This window comes from Chelonia mydas, chromosome 9 (assembly GCF_015237465.2).
Source record: "Chelonia mydas isolate rCheMyd1 chromosome 9, rCheMyd1.pri.v2, whole genome shotgun sequence".
Lineage (NCBI taxonomy): Eukaryota > Metazoa > Chordata > Testudines > Cheloniidae > Chelonia > Chelonia mydas.
In genome coordinates, this window is record NC_057855.1 from 75541645 (window position 1) to 75562198 (window position 20554).

At 42.0% G+C, this 20554-nt stretch overlaps 1 long non-coding RNA gene across 1 annotated transcript; it reads left to right on the plus strand.

Annotated features, from left to right (window-relative positions):
- Window positions 1-3133: 3133 nt before the first annotated feature.
- LOC122461575 lies at window positions 3134-12258 on the plus strand. Its single transcript, XR_006283534.1, has 3 exons — window positions 3134-3538; window positions 9106-9198; window positions 10845-12258. It is a non-coding gene; the product is annotated as an uncharacterized LOC122461575 (long non-coding RNA).
- The last annotated feature ends 8296 nt before the right edge of the window (window positions 12259-20554 follow it).

Below are 20554 nucleotides of genomic sequence, written 5' to 3' on the forward strand. Positions count from 1 at the left end.
CGTCTCTTTCCCCAGCTGAGGTGGCCATTGTGTCTCTCAACATACTGCCTTCCAAATGCAGCACTGTCTGAATCACTAAAAACAAACCAAAAAAAACCCATTTACTCAATTGCTTCTATGACTGCCTTTGATGGTCTATTGCATGCATTAACTATTTTCTTTCTAAAGAAATTCCACCTAAATTCCTTTCCTAGGTCCTGACCCTTCCTAACTTAATTCATACCTCCCAGGCTTTTGTATTTTGCACAAGCTCAAATAGGCCTGTGGAGTCTATTCTTTTCCAGAGATTTCTGACCTTGTTTCTTTCCTCTTTCTGAACAATTAAGGTCTGGTCTACTCATAAAACTTAGATTGGCGTAGCTACAATACTCAGGGGTGTGAATAATCCACATGCCTGAGTGCTATAACTATTCAGACCTAACCCCTGGTATAGATGCAGCTAGGCTGATGGACAAATTCTTCTGCAGACCTAGCTAATGGCGCTCACAGAGGTTGAGTTCCTATAGAGAGAGAAAAACCCATTCCGTTGCCATAGGCTGCATCTGCACTATGGGGTTACAGCAGTATTTATATGGCTCTGTCGTTATGTCTCTATATCGCCCAGAGTGTAGATGTGGCCTACGTTTCCTAAATGAGTGCAGGCCCAAATTCTCTAACCTTATTCCCATTTAGCAGTACTCATGCCAGGAGTCCCACTGAATGCCTGAATACATACTACTCAGCAAGAGCATAGGTTGGAAAATCCCACAGGACCCCTTGCGGTCACTTTTCAAAAGAATACTGCACATAAAGTTCCTTCTGATTGGCCTTGAGCCTCCACCTAGTCTCAGCCAGAGCCTTCTTCCACATACATCTATGACCTTTATCTCCTCCAGCAGATGTACCAGAGGTACAGCGGGCTTTAAAGGTGGTCTGTTCTCCTCTGGAGATAGAACTACTTTTCATCGGAAAGTGTACGTGTGGGGTGGCGCTGATTCCACACAGCCCCTGTATAAATCTCATCCCCAGGCCACCAGACCAGCCTCACGTCCCTATCACACTCACTTCAGTTGTTGTATTGGCTCCTAGCATCAATGCAGAATCACACTTGAGATTTTTATCTGTCTTGTTTTATAGTTGGAGCCACATGGGCAAGCACTGAACCCAGCACAACTCCCACCTCCATCTCATTCCTTCCCACATAGTAAAGGAAAATACAGTCAATACCTACAGCCTAAAAATTGACGCCTAGTAATATTAGTGACCTGCTAACCCCAGCTCAGAATACCAGGACAAATGTAGAGTATAAAACTCTGGGCCTCATTCTCCTCCCATGTTTACATACTGGTGGAGTTAATAGAGTAAACATGGTGTACATGAGAGTAGAATCCAGTATTGTGTATCCAGCCTCTCTGACCTAATACAGCCCCAAACTGAGGATTTCCTAGGTGCCCAGAACTTCTGCTTCCCAAGAAACCAATAAGTCCACAATCAATGCACAAATATTAACAAAACATACCTGTTTTGCTCTGAGTTTCACCTGCACAATGTTGAGTTAGAAGGAACCTGAGACTTTAATGGAACTCATTCTTCTGCCTCAGGACGTGAGTAACACCCATTGATTTCAAAGGAGGTTACTCATATCCTGCTGTGGGAGAACAAGGCTAGAGGGGGTGAATCTACACATAAACTGGAACCAATGAAAAATGGAGGCCAAAGCCAATATGAACTGAAACCATTTCTGTTTACACAGTTCTGCATTTCCTGGGGTTTAGGATACTTTTATCTTATGTCCTTCAGGGAGCCTGTTTTTCATTCTCAGTTTCTTTCCCCCATTTATACTATATTGTATTCTTTTTAATATTAATATCAAGCTCACAAAATTTCACCCACTGTGAATAATAATTTTGGCCAGTAGATTAAAAAAAACATTAGTTTTCTTTATTACCAACCATCATGGCAAGGAGGGGCAAACAGATTTTGTGCCTGGGACAGTACCTTTTTATCACAATTTGCTATAGCTTTAAATAATAAAAGAAAGAGCAGGTCACTGTTCTGGAGTGCACTGCAGTTAAAAAGGCCAAACAAAATGCTACATTCTGCTTGTTTCCTTTCCGGTGCAGGGACAGGTCGATGTGGGTATTCCTGATCCCAGAGTTCATCACTGGACTTTTTGGTCTGAATCTGCAGGCTCTGTACTGTCAGCTTTCCCACATTAAGCAGGGCTGGGCCAGGTCAGATAGGATGCACAATTAAGAAAATCTTTAGTGCTACAGAAAGTGGTGTTGATAATTCAGTCAGTGGCACATTTTCGTCTTGAATCTATCAAGAAGCAAACTCCAGCAAAGTGACAGGGAATGCTGTCCTTTTGGGTGAGATGTAGAACCATAGCCCTGACTCCTTGTGGTCATTCAAGATTATATCAAACTTCTGTAAAAATAGAGATGTTGACCCCGGTGTCATGGGCAAATTCTGATTAATAGGTCTGATCCTGCAGTTGTTGCACTGGGAAGTCTACGCACGGAGTGGCTATAGAATCAGACCTATTCCACCTATCTGAATTCCTCTCCCGCACGACTGTTTCAACTGGATACTATATTCACCTGAAACTGTTGTGTAGAGTTGCTGTATCGTACACTATTAGGGAGATGTTAGTCGTATTCCACTCCAGAGGAAGCTGCATTTAGTTGGTGCGTAAAGCGATCCTTTTTCATGTTTTTCCTTCCTAAAACAATGTCTTAATCAGTTATATTTGTAAAGTGCTTTGAGATTCTGTGATGCAAGGTATAAAGAAGTGTAAGGTATTATTAGTAGTAAAAGCTGAAACCCCTTCTCTGTAATACTTTATATCAAGGAGACCAGAATGGAACAAATATTCCAGCTTTGTTTCATGAATTCCATATACAATGATATGTGTGATTTGTGTTCATGTGTCTCTTGATGTCTTAAAGCATTCCCTTACTAGTAAATATAGGGAAATTTAACTAATGTGAATGGAAAGGGGAGTATGAGAACCAATCAAGTGTCCAAGTCAGGAAAACCCTACAGTTAAAGTTTCAATTAGAGAATTAGTGCAATTGTATAGAACATATGTAATATTTTCTATATCTGGTTCAATTGTTACATTTAAACTTTTACACACTATTAGTTCCTTAATCTAGATCATAAAACATACCGGGGCTATGCAGAGTGGCTCTGTCAATATGAATCTTACTGTGACTAGGTGAACTCACGCCGCACTGGACAGGAATGGGTTAACTCCTCCTTGCAGGCTGAGGAAGCCCTGCCCCCACATCCCTACTGAGCATGCCCCAACTCCAGTACCAGTATAAGAGTGAGCAGCTTAGGTCAGTCTGGGCTGACTACCAGAGAGGAAGGATGACCATAGCAGGCTTCAGAGCCACAGTAACCCCCAACAGCAGAAGCCAGAGGAGCCGAGACCCCAGCAGAGATCCAAATACATGTGGACGTGCCAGGGACTTTGGAGCCACTGGAAACAGCCCAGGCAGAGGAACCTGGGAACCCTAAAGCCACCAAGATCACAGATGCAGGAGTCAAAGTAGGAAGTAGGCCGGGGAGGGACTAGCCATAGTTCCAAGTATGGTCAGTGTGTTGCAGCTGGATCCCTGCTGACTCAGTGGTGACCTCGCTTGCTGCTGCCAGGAACCTGAGCTGGGATTCAGTGGGGTCCCCCTACCCAAGCTGCCACCCATCTCTCAGGTGGCAGCCCACTGCCCTGCAAATCAGGGTAACTCTATTGATTCTGTCCCCAAGCCTTGCTGCCTGGTGAACCAGGGTAACCCTATCAACTTTAGTCCTTAAGTTTCACTGCCTCGTGGTACCTTTGAGGAGCAGTGGGCTGCTGTCTGGGGTCCTCTGCTCTGTGTCACCATCCAGTATCCTTGTTTTGAACCTGTGACTATCACTCTGACCCCTGTTTTCTCATTAGTTGCCCCAAGTATTCAATTGGAACCTGGGTCCAGTGGTCCCTCCCACTAGGCTGGGGGGAAGGGGCCTTTAGAACACCTCCCAGGTTTTTCCAATAAGGCCTTGCAGTAAAGGGCAGCTTGAGGGACAGGGTGAACACCCTGCACTGGATGGAGACCTCCCACCCCATCACACTTACATTTTGGAATTTCCTGGCTTTTGAGCCTTTCTCATTGGTTCTATGATGGCTCTGCAAAGCAGGGCACTGCAACTCCCATCTGTCTCCTCTCCACTGCACTTCTCTTTTCCCTGGTCAGGGAAAGGTCCTGAACCAGGTAGTAGCTGGGAAGGCAAACAGGGAGCAAGAGAAAAGCCCTAGGAGCCATAACTGGAGCAGGCTGTGACTGTTGGACATCACAGCTGGGTGCCACGCTCTGTGTAGGATTTACTGGGAAGCAACAGTGGCTGGGCAGGAAGCAAGTGCGTAGGGTCACAGTGGGTCTGGCTTGGAAACTTGTAGGCTCCTCATTGCTTGAATAGATACTGGACTGGAGAGGGAACCCCAGGCACTAGGACTGCCTCTTGATTGGACTGCCTCAACATTTATCACTATTGCTCACTTTGAACTGTAACCGTTTAAGCTTCTGTGCCTACAGCGTCTACAACCTTTCCCTTTCCTGATAGCCCTAGTAAAACACCCTTTCACTTACCCATGTGTCTGAAAGTATGTCTACACTTCTCATAAATATACAGCAACAGGTAGCATAAAATCCCTCCTTACATGTAAAGGGTTAAGAAGCTCAGATAACCTGGTTGGCACCTGACCAGAAGGACCAATGGGCAAAGAAGATACTTTCAAATCTGGGGGGGATGGGGGAAAGGCTTTTGTTTGGCGCTCTGTGTGTGTGCTCCCCAGAGACGAAGGGAGAGGTCAAGCAAGTAATCCAGCTCCCACTGAAATGATACATCTAATATTACAGAAATAGTACGTAATAGCAAGGAAATGCATTAGAGCAGTGCTTCTCAAAGCTGGTCCGCTGCTTGGCCAGGGAAAGCCCCTGGCGGGCTGGACCGTTTGTTTACCTGCCGCGTCCGCAGGTTCGGCCGATTGTGGCTCCCACTGGCCGCAGTTCGCCAGCTCCCAGCGAACCGCGGCCAGTGGGAGCCACAATTGGCCAAACCTGCGAACGCGGCAGGTAAACAAATCGGTCCAGCCCGCCAGGGGCTTTCCCTGAACAAGTGGCGGACCAGCTTTGAGAAGCACTGCATTTTAACTTGTGAATTGTCCCTGTGCTAAGAGGAAGGTTTATGCCTGTTTTTGTAACTTTAAAGTTTTGCCTGGAGGGGAAATCCTCTGTTTTGAGGTTTTTTGTTTGTTACCCTGAAAAGTTGTCTTCCATCCTGATTTTACAGAGGTGATTCTTTTATCTTTTTTTTAAATAAATTCTTCTTTTAAGAACCTGATTGATTTTTCATTGTTCTTAAGATCCAAGGGTGGGTCTGTGTTCACCTGTACCAATTGGTGAGGATATTATTATCAAGCCTTCCCCAGGAAAAGGGGTGTCGGGCTTGGGGGAATATTTTGAGGGGAATAGGACTCCAAGTGGTCCTTTCCCTGATTCTTTGTCTAAATCACTTGGTGGTGGCAGCATACTGTTCAAGGACAAGGTGGAATTTGTGCCTTGAGAAAGTTTTTAACCTAAGCTGGTAAAAATAAGCTTATGGGGTCTTGCATGCGGGTCCCCACATCTGTACCCCAGAATTCAGAGTGGGGAAGGAACCCTGACAACACTACAATAGAAAAATTGTGGCACTGAGTCTCAGAGCCTGGGTCAATTGACTTAGGCTTGCGGGCTGAAAATAGCAGTGTAGACATTCAGGCTCGGACTCTGAGACCCGCTTCTCTCGCAGGGTTTCAGAGCCCAAGCTCCAGCCCTAGCATAAATGTCTACACTGCAGTTTTTAGCTCCCACAGCTCATGCCCCTCTTGCCCAAATCTGTTGACCTGAGCCAACCGCGGGCATGCCACAAGTCTTTTATTGCAGTGTAGACGTACACTGAGTGGTTATTGGGACCCACCAAGGCTAGTGCCTACAAGGCATAGTTGCAGAAGCACTTACAGTGTTTGCCTCTGAGTTGCAGTACACTTGGTGTGCTACTGGCCTCTGGTTTTGCATGTTCCATCTGTAATTTTGTGGATTTTTTCCTTCATTTTTCCTCTTTAAATAGTGTGGTGTAGTGTTGCTTTTTAATATCCTAGTTAATGTAAACACACACCGTTTAGGGTCCTTCTGGGTGAAGCGTTCTATAGTTAAATAATCATGGTGTGTTAGTTGTTTTGCTACAAAATTCTATATATAAATACAGAGCTATTTATCCAAGGACCATAGGGAGAAGGCAGCTACATTGTATCTGAACAATAGAAGCCAATGTTGGCAAGATATGTTTTATTTTTCATCCTCTCCAAATACACAAAAGGTCAGTGTTCATTTCATAATAGGTCCTCCTATTTAGGAATTATGGGCACTTTCTCTATCCGAACGAGGCTTTAAAAATAACTCCACTGTAACCTTATAATAAAGCCAGGGATTAACAGACCCTGTTGAATGACATTGTGAAAAAAGGCCAGACCTTCACATTTTTACCCCTGCCCACCTATCCTATTCTTTGCTAGATGTCATATCATCTTAGCCTTATGAGTGACACTGCTGTGAGATGTCACAAAGGCAAGTAAAATTCTGGTGGAGTAACCCAAGTAACCACAAATAGAATAGTTGAAGGGAATACTGTATTAGTTTCATTAAACAAAATTCTGTATATCTTTTGCAATACACATTTTGTGGGTTTGCTTGTTTAGTTTTGTTTTGTTTTTTTTTAGCAGAATGCTTTTTAGCATTTTTTGTCACTGGCTTCAGTTGAATAGGATTAGGCCTTCACTGAGGAACCAGTCCTACAAACTTTGACACTTGACATGAGTAACTTTATGCTTGTGAATAATCCCATTGAACCCACTCGTGTGTTAATATTTGCAGGATTAGGCCCACCATTAAGAAATGTTGTTCAAATTTCACAGCTGCAAAGGACAGGAATCCTAATGGTCCCACAGAATATACCAGCCATCTTCTGTCTCTGAAACCATTTAATTCAGTATTGCCAACCCCAAAAGTTCAAAACTCCTGAATCAGGCTCACCAAAAATCATGAGTGTGTAAAAATAATAAATTTGGTGTCTTTTTATTTGCCTTCTGCTTTTTGAGCCTTTAGTGAGCACTGGGCTCACAGTTTGGAGCTTTCTCCACAGCCACAAGGTCTAGAAACTTACCTTTTCTCTAAGAATGAAGGCTGAAATCATTACATATCACTCAACTCCAGGAGCTGGAGCTTCAAGGAAAACAATTATAAGGAGACTCATGACACAATCATGAGAGTTGGCAACATTATTTTGAAGCTTTCTCTTCTTTAGAAAACAGCAGCAGGGAAAGGTAGCTATCTCCCTTCTCTTTTCAGACATTGTTATGGCGTAAGTTGGGCCATGAAGTAGGGCTACTGAGGGTACGTCTACACTGCAAATAAAGACCCGTGGCTGGCCTGTGCCGGCTGACTCAAACTTGCAGCTCTCAGGCTGAGGGGCTAATTGCACTGTAGGTGTTTGGGCTTGGGCTGGAGCCTGGGCTCTAGTACCTTGCAAGGTGGGAGGGTCCCAGAACTCAGGCTGCAGACAGAGTCTGAATAACATGGCAATTAAACAGCCCCTTAGCCTGAGCCCAAGCAGCTAGCATGGGCCAGCTGCAGGTTTTTAATTGCAGAGTAGACGTACCCTGCCTATCCGATGAAGTGAGCTGTAGCTCACGAAAGCTTATGCTCAAATAAATTGGTTAGTCTCTAAGGTGCCACAAGTACTCCTTTTCTTTTTGTGAATACAGACTAACACGGCTGCTACTCTGAAACCTATCTGCTTTGTTTCTCTTCCCCACTCTTTTCATGAAATGAATCCTTGATTTGTCCATCTGCATTTAAGCAATGTGCGGGAATGGATAGCTCAGGGGTTGGGAACTGGATATGCGGTCAAGCTATTAATCACTAGGTTGTCCATTTAAATTTGGCCCTTATTGGTCCTGACCAAAATTTGTCACCATCTGATAGCTATGCAGCAGTGTGCATTTGTTTAAAACATGCCCATCACTGCAGTTCTGGGGTCCCAATATCTGGGGTTTCAAACCAGTTCTCATTGTAAGTGGTGTCCATGTCACAAACTACCTAGCTGGCTTATGTATTCCCCATTCCTGTAGTATCTGAGTGCCACACAATCTTCAACGTACTTGTCCTCACAGCACTGTGTGAGGCATGAAAGAACTATTCGTCCATTTTACAGATGGGAAACTGAGGCACAGAGGCTAAAGTGCTCCACGTTGCAATGCCTAACTAATTTAGGAGACTAAATTGCAGTTTCAGAAGGAATTTAGGCACTAAGGAGTTGCAAAGCTGAGCTCAGCCATGCCTAACTACCTTTAAGAATCTGGGCCTAAGTGACTTATCCTAAGTCACACTGAAGTCTGTGGTAGAGCAGGAAATTGACCCTGGGTCTCCCAAGTTCTAAGCTAGTCTCCAAAACTTATGAAACATCCTTCCTATCAATCCCACTTTCCAAACTGGTACCATTTTGGCAGTCTTACCAAGATTGCATGGCTATGGAAAATGAGTACCTCCTCGGCCCTTCAGGGGATCCCTCTGGTCAGGGTTGAGGCACAGTGGAAGGGCATTGTGGGGAAAGCTTTCACTTGTGCTTCTCATGCTTTGCTTTACTTTTACTATGCCAGAGCCTCAGCTGGTGCAAACTGGTGTGACTCCCTTGACTTAAATGGAATTACATCAGTTTACACCAGCTGAGGTTCTGGCCCTCAGTCTCCAGGACAGTCACTTCAGCCTCTTTCATGAGCACTAAATTCACGTGAAAGTAAGAAAAGTAAACAATTGTGTATTTTCTAGAGAAACTTTATACAGTGTGTATCAAAAACATCATTTCCAGCAGCAGCACTTACAATGTGCTCACAAGAGACACTCATAGGAAGGTAGCTCAAATGTTTTTATAGCAAACAAAGATAGGGAAGGCCAGATTTCTTCCCCCTCTCTTCACCCCCGCCTTTCTTTCCCATACACAAAAGGGTCCTTATTCATGTTAATAACAGGGTCTCTCACACAGCAATCAACTCTATCAGCCAGACAGTGGAGGGAGACTACAGATTCCTCATGCAGAATATCACTGTTTGGACCTTTTCAGCTGCGTTCGAGCATGGTAAACCAGATTCATGATTCTCATACTATTTCCCCATGCTAATTTTTCCCCTACTGTTACTCACACCTTCTTGTCAACCGTTTGAAATGGGCCATCCTGATTATCGCTACAAAAGTGTTTTTTTTTCTCCTGCTGATAATAGCCCACCTTAATTGATTAGTCTCGTTAGAGTTGGTATGGCAACCCCCATTTTTTCATGGTGTGTGTGTGTGTGTATACACATACACACAATCTTCCTACTGTATTTTCCACTGCATGAATCTGATGAAGTGGGTTTTAGCCCACAAAAGCTTATGCCCAAATAAATTTTAGTCTCTAAGGTGCCACAAGTATTCCTCATTCTTTTTGCTGGTACAGACTAACACGGCTGCTACTCTGAATCCTGGAGATGGTGAGGACTAAACAAATGAGTGAGCTGCTTATAATGGGTACACAGAATATAACTGGGCCAAACCACAGCAGCACTCTCGTACATTTTCCCCCCATACCACTGCAGTGAAGGAGATCCCAGACATCCCTCCTCCGACTATGAGTTTCCTTCTTTGTATTATTCACTGATATACCTTTTAGCCTGAAGTGCTCCCAGATTCTTTATGCTGTGTTGTGCTTTTTAACTGCATCAGAGGGCTTGCGTTACCTTGGCCCTGCACTTTGTGTAGCAATTTACAGTAGTGCAAAATGGATGTAAAATGCTACCCTGCTGATTTCTTTAACCCACTTTGCACCCACTTTGTATTAATGCAAATAACTACACGAGGTACAGGGCAATGGTCAAGAACATCCAGACTCTTTTAGGACACTTCAGGCTGAAAGCAGAATCCAGTTTGAACCCAAACAGAGTACTGGCCTCCAGGATTAGATCAATGGAAAGCATGAAAAAGGGATGGAGGCAATGGTGCAGAATGAGATTGTCATGGGAGAGATCACTAAGAAGGGGAAGTTGGTTGGGGACAGCAAAGAAAATACCAAACATGAAAGGAATATTCCCCTGGAAAAGCATTAAAATAGAGAACCAGAGAGAGGCAAAGGAAGAGAAAGAGAGAGGAAATAGAGCACAACAGTGAAAAACTAATATTAAAAAATGTCAGAGATCTGACACAGTTTTTAGGCTGATGGTATTTCACTAACGTATCCCATCTTTCTAGGTTTCTGAGGTATGGGGTTGTTGATGGGGTGTAAATCAAAAAATTTCCCTTCTCCTCTTGTTGGGTAGGCAATTAAGTTAATATGGCAGCTTGAGGGGTTTGAAATGACACCGGGGAAGCAGTTTTTCTCCCTAAATTTTAAATGCGGGATGATTCAGAACAGGAAGTGGCCAGAACAATAGGGGAAACCTGAGTCACCTGACAACATAGAAAAACTGCACAAATACACAAAACAGGAAATAAAAGAATTGGAAAATAAAAAGGGAAGAGCGTCACCTTTCTTTTAGCAATGTATCACTGATGCAATTTCACTGGCAGTCCACCTAGATTTGAGATTTAGAGCTGGTTGAAAAAAAGGGACCCATTTTTCCACAAAAATTTTCATTACAAAAATTGACCTTTTTCATGTCAAATTTCAAATGGTGGGGTTTTTTTTTCCAAGTAGCTCTATTGAGATTATAAATTTGAGTAAATTTCTCCTTTCTCCTTCCCCCATTTCAGAATCAGCTGCCGTACTTTACTCCAGCTCTCCACAAGGGTGCTGCAATTGAGCTTCACATAAAGTACGTGTAACAGCAAACCAGCTTCAACCCTTGCCTGCCACTGGGCTCCTTTTATTTTGATTAGAACCAATCTGCTCTTTCAAAATTCTCATTATCCAGATTGGAGATACAGAGGGTCTGATTTTTCACTACCTTTCAATTTGTGTAGTCATTTACAGCTGTACACAGTGAATAAAAAGTATAAAACACTACCAGTCCAGTTCAGTAGTATTTGATTCCCACTTTGTAAATTCATTTATTTCTATGCAAGGAGCAAGGCAGTGGTGAATCAGGCCTGTGGTCTTCCTTGTTCAAGTCTCTGCTTTGATTCCAGAGCAGGTCAAAGGTCCTGATTCTGCTTTAAATCCAGGGACAAAGATGCCAATTCTGAGTTACATTCCTCCTGCCCCATGCCACTCCGGTGGAATAAGCAGAAAGAAGGTGGCTTAATCAGCTTCCTGGAAATTCCTTGTATAAGGAGCTTCCCCAGACGGTATAAAACCAACATAGCCAGCCCTATAATACTTCCTCACAGCTCCCCGTGCAAGGATGGGCCAGAGGGCAGTGACATGCAAACATGTATGCAAGCCTTGTAGACTATCACATCTTTGGGAAGAAATCGGTACCTGAAAGAGCTCACTGGAAATGGGCCATTTGTCAATAAAAGTCAGGCATCAGGAACAAGGAAATGGGGTGTTGGTGGAGATGGGTGAAATGAATACTAGGAAAATATTACTTCATGTCCCTGTGCATAGCAAAAACCAGCATCCGAAAGAGAAGTTTTGATGTTACTGTCAAAAAGCAGCCCTCTCCACTGTTGGCGATGGGCTTTATATTTTAAGATGGGAGGCTACATACAGAGGATCAAATTAGGGATGATATAAATGTTAGTTTCACATCAGTAAGTGGGTGCCAGGGAATCCATGTTCATGCAACTTCAGGCAGAAGAGGGTGTAAGTAAGAGTTGCAAGGCGCCTGCTTTAATTTTCACCTTCTTACCCTCCCTCTTACTTGCTTTTCCTCCTATATCACTAAGTTCCAGCTCCTCTGCATCTACATTACACCCACTTAGATTCCCTAAGACTCAGAACTACGGACCAATGTGTAATTTACACACCACCTGTGAATTTGGCCCACTGACCTAAATTCACTGCTGGAATAAGCAAATGAGAATATATTGATTTCAGTATATTGCACCTATTTATGCCAGTGGTAACTCTGCCCCGAGCATTCTGGGCCTGATTCTGAGCTTATTTTCACCCATGTAAAATCAAAGTAATTCCATTGACTTTAATGGAGTTATTCTTGATTTACACCAGGAAAAAGAGTGTGATTCTGACACTAGCATGCTACAGCTAGCTGGAAAGAGGTCTGTGAGGTATGGTTTTACTCTGTACAAAAAAGTGCAGTGCAAAGTTAGCCATGCTTTCTACAGGATTTGCCATAGCCAGTCTGTTTGTTTTCATTTGTCTTGTTTTGTTTTTCTTTGTTGTAAAATTACCAATAAACACTGGCTATGTTGGAACTAAACTGTATCTGACTCTTATGTGGGGCAGTTGCTGGCTGACACCTTGGGAAGTGGTTTGCCTGTCCTGCCAAAAATGTTGAGATTTCAAAAACTCTTGCTGCCTGAATCGGGACAAAAATTGGAAATGTCGAACGTTTTCACAACCAATAGTCTGGAAAAAAAATTCGGTTTGGGTCAATCAACATTTTTCATTTCATTAATTTGAAAATGGTTCATTTCAGTGCTGACCGTTTTTACTCCCCCCCCCCACCCGCCCGCCTATAATTAGCTTACATTTCAAAACAAAAAGTACCAGAAACAGGATTATTTTCATTCTGAGAGCTTCAAAACTTGTTAAATGTTTAAGTTGATGAAGTGAGCTGTAGCTCGCGAAAGCTTATGCTCAAATAAATTTGTTAGTCTCTAAAGTGCCACAAGTCCTCCTGTTCTTTTTTGTTTAAGTTGAGAAATTCCTCAAGACCACACCTTTCCTGCAAAAAGTTTTGGTTTCAACGAATAAGCATTTTCCAATGAAAAAAAACATTTAATTGAAAAATTCCCAACCAGCATTACTCTAGAGTGCGCCATTATTTGGCCAAAAGGCTGATCAGTTTGTAACATTTCTCTATTTAAGTATGTACACATTCAAGGATCTGCAAAGACAGAAGAACTGGTTATTATGAGTTCTCTCACCAACAGCACTGTCCTCTGGATTCTGGTAGGCCTTTTCAGATAAAAACAAAACAAAGGTAGTGTTTTAATTTATAAGGATTTATTTTGGTCAGAAGTCAGATTGGCTGCTAAGTATCTGCAGCTGGTCATTCAGATTAATAGCTCCTGCTTGCCAAACACTTGCAAATATTCAAAAACAAACAAACACTCTACCTTGATCCCATAGGGATCCTTTCAGTTGTATTGAAGGGCTTCAATCCACCTTTCTTCCTTCATTTTAAAAGCTGCTGTGGTTTAATTCGTTTTCTGTGACTGATTGGCAGATCTGTGTCTGAAACTTCAGAGGAGTCACTCTGCCTTAAGCATGCTCAGCAGAGTTGTCCATCATTATTAAAAGGGCATATGCCATAGGTGAGGTAGAAGCTTTGACAGTTCCAACTTCTGTAGTTTCAAAGGTCTGTCATAAAGAGTGACAAGATTTAGCTTTTGTTTCTCATGCTTCTTTGGGGGCAAGGACAGAGCTGCTGCAAAGAGCCAAGACTTAATTCACCAAATGGATTTCTTGAACAGAGCCTGACTGAAAAACTACAGCTTTTCAGTGGGACTCATTTAAGCTTGAAGTTCCAAAATAAAAAACATTGGGGGTGTATTTATATTTTAAAACTATTTGCAGCATATAGATTCAAAGTCTAGTCTATATAATAAACTAGTTAAAGAACAATAAAGCAGATGCTGTATGCCATGTTCAAATGTTGAACTTTGTTCTTTTCCATTTAGAATAGTCATAAATATCTGAATGTGTCATTCACATGGTGGCTAGCTTTAGTGCAGCTAGAGGTTTTAGAACAAATGAATAAACTGAACAGTACTAAGTCACAAGGACCAGATGGTATTCACCCAAGAGTTCTGAAGGAACTCAAATGTGAAATTGCAGCACTACTAACTCTAGTATGTAACTTTTTGCTGAAACCAGCCTCTGTACCAGATGTTTGAAAGGTAGTTAATGTTACACTGCTTTATAAAAGGCACTCCAGAGGCAATCCTGGCAATTACAGGCCAGTGAGCCTAACTTCAATATCAGGCAAATTGGTAGAAACCATAGTAAACAACAGAATTCCAAGTCCATGCCTCACAAGTCTGTTAGAATTCTTTGAGAGAGTCAGCAAGCATGTGAATAAGGGTGATCTGGTGGATGCAATGTGCTTGGATTTTCAGAAAGCTTTTGACATCCCTCACCAAAGACTCTTAAGGAAACTAAGTAGTCATGGGATAACAGGGAAAGACCTCTTATGGATCAGTAACTGGTTAAAAGATAGGAAACAAAGGGTAGGAATAAATGATCAGTTTTCACAATGGAGAGAGGTAAACTACAGGGTCCCCCAAGGATCTGTACTGGAACCTGTGCAATTCAACATATTCATTAATGATCTGGAAAAAGAAAAGGAGTACTTGTGGCACCTTAGAGACTAACAAATTTATTTGAGCATAAGCTTTCATGAGCTCCAGCTCATGGTCAGGGTCAGAACCCCATGCTTCAATTTAGAAAAGGGATGACTAAGGGGGATATGATAGCGATCTATAAAATCAGGAATGGTGTGGAAAAAGTGAATAGAGAAGTGTTGTATACCCTTCTACAAAAACCAGGGGCACCCAATGAAATTAATAGGCAGTGGGTATAATACAAACAAAAGGAAGTACTTTTTCCACACAAGATACAACCTGTGGAACCCATTGCCATGGGATGTTGTGATGGCGAAACTGATAACATGGTCAGGGTCAGAACCCCATGCTTAGGGCAGACCTAAACCTCTGACTGACAGAAACTGGGAGTGAAAGATGGGGTGTATCACTCCAACTGCCCTGTACTATACACTTCCTCTGAAACTTTGGTTCTGGCTACTGTCAAAGACAGGATATGGACTAGATTGGTGTAACCCAGCATGGTAGTTCTTACATTCTTATAATTTTGCCTTGAAAGCTTTATTGAATAATGTACTGTTTACCTTCTATAAGTAGCTTTATACAAAAATGGAAGCTAAACTAAGAGAACGTCACATAGAGTCCTGTCTTAGGACTTCACATAGGACACTCGTGGGGAAAACCCTCCAAAGAGTGAGAGAGGGACCAGGAAACCATACAAGCTGAACCTTGTGGAGTTTCTGCAAATGTTCCATCAAAGAGAGGGCTTTGGGAGCTCTGGAACTGTGCCTGCAGCCCTCAAGGTCTCTGGGGATCTTCAGTGAAAGGAAGCTCTAACCCTTTGGAGGGGATGCACCTCTGTATTACTCTGTGTGGTCCACTCCACCTCGGACCATGAGTTCCTGAAGAAACATACTGCCACTGGCACTCTGCCCTGTGCTAGGGAACAGCAGGAAGTATGAGTTAGCATTGCTCCTAGACACATTCATTTCCAGGCAGATATCTACTCTGAATGGTTGGTTTACAGGGGAATGTGCTGCAGATGGGCTTCTGTGCACTACTAGAGAGGGGCAGTCAGGCAGCTTCGCCTCTGCTTCCTCACCCCACACTCACTGCCATGCTTCTGACCCCATTTGCACCCTTCTACCCATATTGATGACAACAGCCTACATTACTTCTCCTTAGGATTCTTCTTCTTTTCCCTTATCAGTAAAAGTAATTGCCAACTGTATCAGGATGTAACATCACTCTGATGTAACCAAGAGCACGGCTCATAGCGCCAGGAAGGGTAGCAAATGTTATACATCAGTTCCTGAACTCAGACAGATCACTGTACTTACGTATAACCATTTCATTAAAGATTATATTACTGGACAGTGACACACTGGCCAAGTCCCTGCCCCCACATTGACAAGAATTGGAATGATTGCCAGGCCTCTGATGCAGTCACCTCTTTCTCCCTGGTTATTGTTCAATAATGTGGAGATGACTTACCTCTGGGGTCCATTAATATGTGAACAGAAAATTGTTTGTCTTTGGAATAGATCAGAGTGCACTCAAAATGGTAGGCATGTTTCAAAAATAATTTAGCTGTGAAGCAAACTCCTAGGCGTTCGCCCAGGTCTTTAGCCTCTCGTGCTCCTTTCAACTTACACACGATGAACAGTGTTTTTTGTATCACTAAGCTAGAGCCTCAGCTCGTGTAAACATGTTAACTCCATTGAGCTCAATGGAACAATGCTGATTGATACCTGCTGATGATCTGACCCAATGTATACACTCAGTTTATTTTAAGAATCCAAGCATCCACAGTGTGGATTAATATAAGCGCATTTGCCAGGGCTGTTGCCTCCTGCCTTTTTTATGGATGGTTTATGAATGAGTATTTTTGTGTAGGTGTGCACTACACACAGCCCTGATACACAAGTTCTATCACAGACTCAAGAGAGGGGGAAATTTTGTTAGCGATCCTTGTTAAAATATTGGCATTACTGTGAAGCTATGCAAGTGTTGAAAAATGTTAGTGCCATGTGCCCAGTTCCTAAGGCTTGAAATTCAAAGAAGATACCAGTCAGCATGACAAGTGATTTTTTGGAAATGTATACCTTCCAAACCCAGTTAGTTATGCCCAAGAATGAATGTAAATAGCGGTTTTTAATCAAGTCCCATCAGCACAATATCTAGCTATGCCTTTCTGTTCCCCCTTCTCTTTCCCAGAAATATAGAGTTGTGCCCTGGCTTCCAAGAAAATGCTAAGAAATTCAGAAAGCAACATGATTAATGATTTACTCAACGCAAATCTTATTCCACTTTCTTTTTTCCCATTTTCTTGTCCATTTCTTTATTTTATTTTCACTCCTTTTTTCCCCTGCTCTTCTTTCTGTTCTGATTGGGTTTTTTTAACACACCTTTAATCTTTCATCAAATATTAATACTACAGCTTGTAAGATATTTTCAAATTTCAAAATTTGCTGATGAAGAAAGGGGACACTTTTTTTTCTCCAAAACCTTTTTTTCCATTTTTGACTATCTGTAAATAACATCCACACTTCCCACCCACCCCCATCCTCCTCCTTTTACAGGCCCAGCCCTCCTCTTGCTTTTTCTTCCTTTTCCTCCCAAGCTGTGTTTCCCCATTCCCACTGTTTATTGTTTTCTTCTTTTTCTCCTTTATCTTTTCTGAGTTATGTCTCTTCTCCCCCATCATTGTTCTGATCTTAATTCTGCTCCTTTCAACTTATCCTCCCATCCACAGATCCACTTCTGGATCCAATATACCTGTTTTAGTGCCCCCTGTGGTTCTGCCTTCATTCTGAAGTACCAGAAAATGCTCTGTGCATCTGAATACTCCCATGGTGCCTTGGAAGCTTTAGAAACATGCCATGGAAGAATTCCAATTACACTAGGCATCGGGGTACAGTATCAGCAAAACTATGAAGGACATAAGAGCCAAGTACTGGCACCAGGAAGGGTTGCATGGCTTGTGGATGGAGAAGTGAGAGAACTATTGGTTTTTAAATTGGAGTGGTGGTGCTCAACCCAGATAAAAGAGATGGGTGTCACTCCTGTTCCTGTAATCTATGTCTTTGATGCTCAAGTACAGCAAGTCAGTAACCCTCAGATTCTTATGCATATCTTCATCTCCTCTCACCTTGACTAAAAAGCAATGTCTTAGGCTATAATTTCGCTAAATTCCAGCTCTTCAGATTCCAGCAGGCATAGACTGGTGTTTCCTGCCTTTTCATGTTCAAAGAAACCTGATCATCAATTCTATACTCACACAATTCCACTGGCTCCCCATTAATTTCAAAATCCAGCTCTCCTTCCTTGTTTTCAAAACCTGCCATATACTTTTCCATCCTATCTTATGATTCTTGTCCAATCTACCTTATATCTAGCTCCGGCCTCCTCTCTGTCCCTCAATGCAGACATGCCACTGTTGGTGCCAAACCTTGCTTCTGTGCAGCTCTTGCCATCTGGAACAGACTTCCTGTATGACTCAACCTCACTGACTCTCGGTATCATTTCCAAACTCTGCTGAAAACTTGTCTTTTTCTCCCTTGCCATTACCCCATAAAAGTTTGCATATAAGATGCTAGGCAGCAGATATGCAATCATTTGATTTCTGCAGCTTAGGAATAGCTCTGTTAGCTCTCATACTTGAAGCAATTTGAATTCTAGAGGAAGTCTGGAGCTTGTGGAATGTTGGCAGGTTTTTAGGCCTTTATCGTAAGGCTCACAAGCAAATGGCAGTGATTTTGTAAGCTTTTCTGTGAGTGATGTTGTTTGCTAGAGTTTGAATTACCAGAGAACACCTTGCTATGCTATAACCCACATAAAATGCATTTAAGGAGGTAAATTATGACAAAAAATAATTTAACCCAACAACAACAAAAAGGAAAAAGGAATTTACACCCCCCTGCTAAAGGATAGGCTTATTATCTACAAGAGGATCCAATTCCTTTTCCTAATCATGGCAGAGCTCCGAGACCATGCAGCTTTCAGTGCAAAGAATGTCAAGTATTCACCTCTGGAGAACTTTTGTACTCTGCATATCATAACTTTTATGCTCATGATGAGGAATAAGACACAACACTACTAGCCATCCCTTTTCATGTCAAGCAGGTAATAACTAAAAAGTTGGATCTTGGGGAAATACTTACTGTGCATTCAAAATAAAGTACTGTAGGTTCGTGCTTGAAATTGCAAAATTTATTTTATACAATATATTTTTCTCATTAACAATCTCAAATTTTAAAGTATCTTGATGTACCTTTGTCAGAGAGTCTCCTAAAAATTAAGGGGATATCTTTCACTTAAGAAAATAAAATCCTTAGGGTAGCAGATATGCTTCACTGTAGCTGAGTTAGAGCCTGTGAAGGAATAAGATTCCTGAGACTGAGTGCTGAAGATTCCAGGAATTCTCTCAAAGGTGATATGATTAACCAGTCTTTTGTTCCTAGTCAACAAACACATCATGAAAGCAAGGCTGTTTTCACTGGATGCTGTGCTGGACTCTCTCACTATCTTTCTGAAGTATATGAAGGGCTTAAATTTGGTATAGATTTATGGCTTCTCTTCTGGATATTAGAATTGCCAGTGAAATAAATAAGTTCTACATAAGATATGATTCAACATCCAATAGTAGTTACTTTCCCTCCAAATCCTTTTAATTGATATTTTAATCTATTTTAATATAGATATAAATGTAAGTACCTTTTAAATGGTATGATAGTGAGAGGTGCTGAACACAGCTACTCCAGCTGACAAAAACAGGAACAGCCAGTACTCAGCACCTCTCAGGATCAGGCCATTAATTTAGAGAGAGAGAGAGAGTCAAACCCATGGACAAGGTGTAAGTGGGAGGAGAGCGCTGTATGGGATTTCTCCAGCATCGCTCTATCAAAAGTCAAAATTTTCCCCATTTCGTCCCCATGTAGAATGTGCTATGGGTCCAGGTACCAAATCCCATGGGTTTCTTGGCGTCCATCAGAGGCCAGGACATCCACTAGACTGAGGACAAGGCCATCCAGCTCTACCCCACAGGGAGATAAGTAGTTCTGTAGGTAACCAAGTTCTAAGGAACCAGCACCTTAAATTACAACTCAAAATTAATAGGAAGGCCGACAAAGATCGCCACAAGTACACAAGTACTCCTTTTCTTTTTGCGGATACAGACTAACACGGCTGCTACTCTGAAAAAAGATCACAAAGTGTTCCTTGAGTAATGTGTTCCTTGCAAGAATCACCCTTTAAACATGCAAGGAAGCTTCATTCTGCAGCAGCTGCAGTTTCTCAATTGTGTTTAGGAATAAAAAATAGCATAAATAAATTAAAGGGAAGTCACAAATTCACCCCAAACTTCTACTGAAGTCTTTCAGTACCTACTTATGTACATGCAAACACATACAGAGAAAAGGGTAACACTTTAACAACTTTCCAAATGTGCCCCATTACTCATAAATTTACAGGAGATTGTATCCATTCTTTCATCGCTTTCTGTCACAACATTAACCGTTTTTAATGCAATTTTTAGTGGAAAGTTATTAATTATTATTCAAAGGACCAATATGACTAGAATTACTTATAATGCTATTTTTTCTGGTGGACTCCGCATGTTGAAATAATTAATTAGTTACTTACTGATTCAGCAATCAATAAGACCAACCCTGATCTTCCTTCACCCTGACTGGCTGTTTGAAAGGCATCTAGCTAGGGTAGCTTATTTTAGTGTTGATTGCTTAGTATATCAAGCTAATCATTTCAGACAGTAGTGAGAGGGGTTCCTAACACACAGGAACAATTTTGCTCATTCATTAAAACAGCAATTGTTGATCTAAGCTTAATATAGTGGAAAACACATTAATTCACTTGTCAAATGCTGCTTATACATAATAGACTTCACAACTATCTATGGATACTCAAGTTACAGGGGAAAAAATACGGATATGTGTGCAGATTTGCATAGAACCTTGTCTCATGTACAATGGAATAGCAGCTAGAACTTCACCTACATATTTTTATTTTTTGCATAAGCCTCTAATCACTGCTGCACAGAATGTACCTTGAAT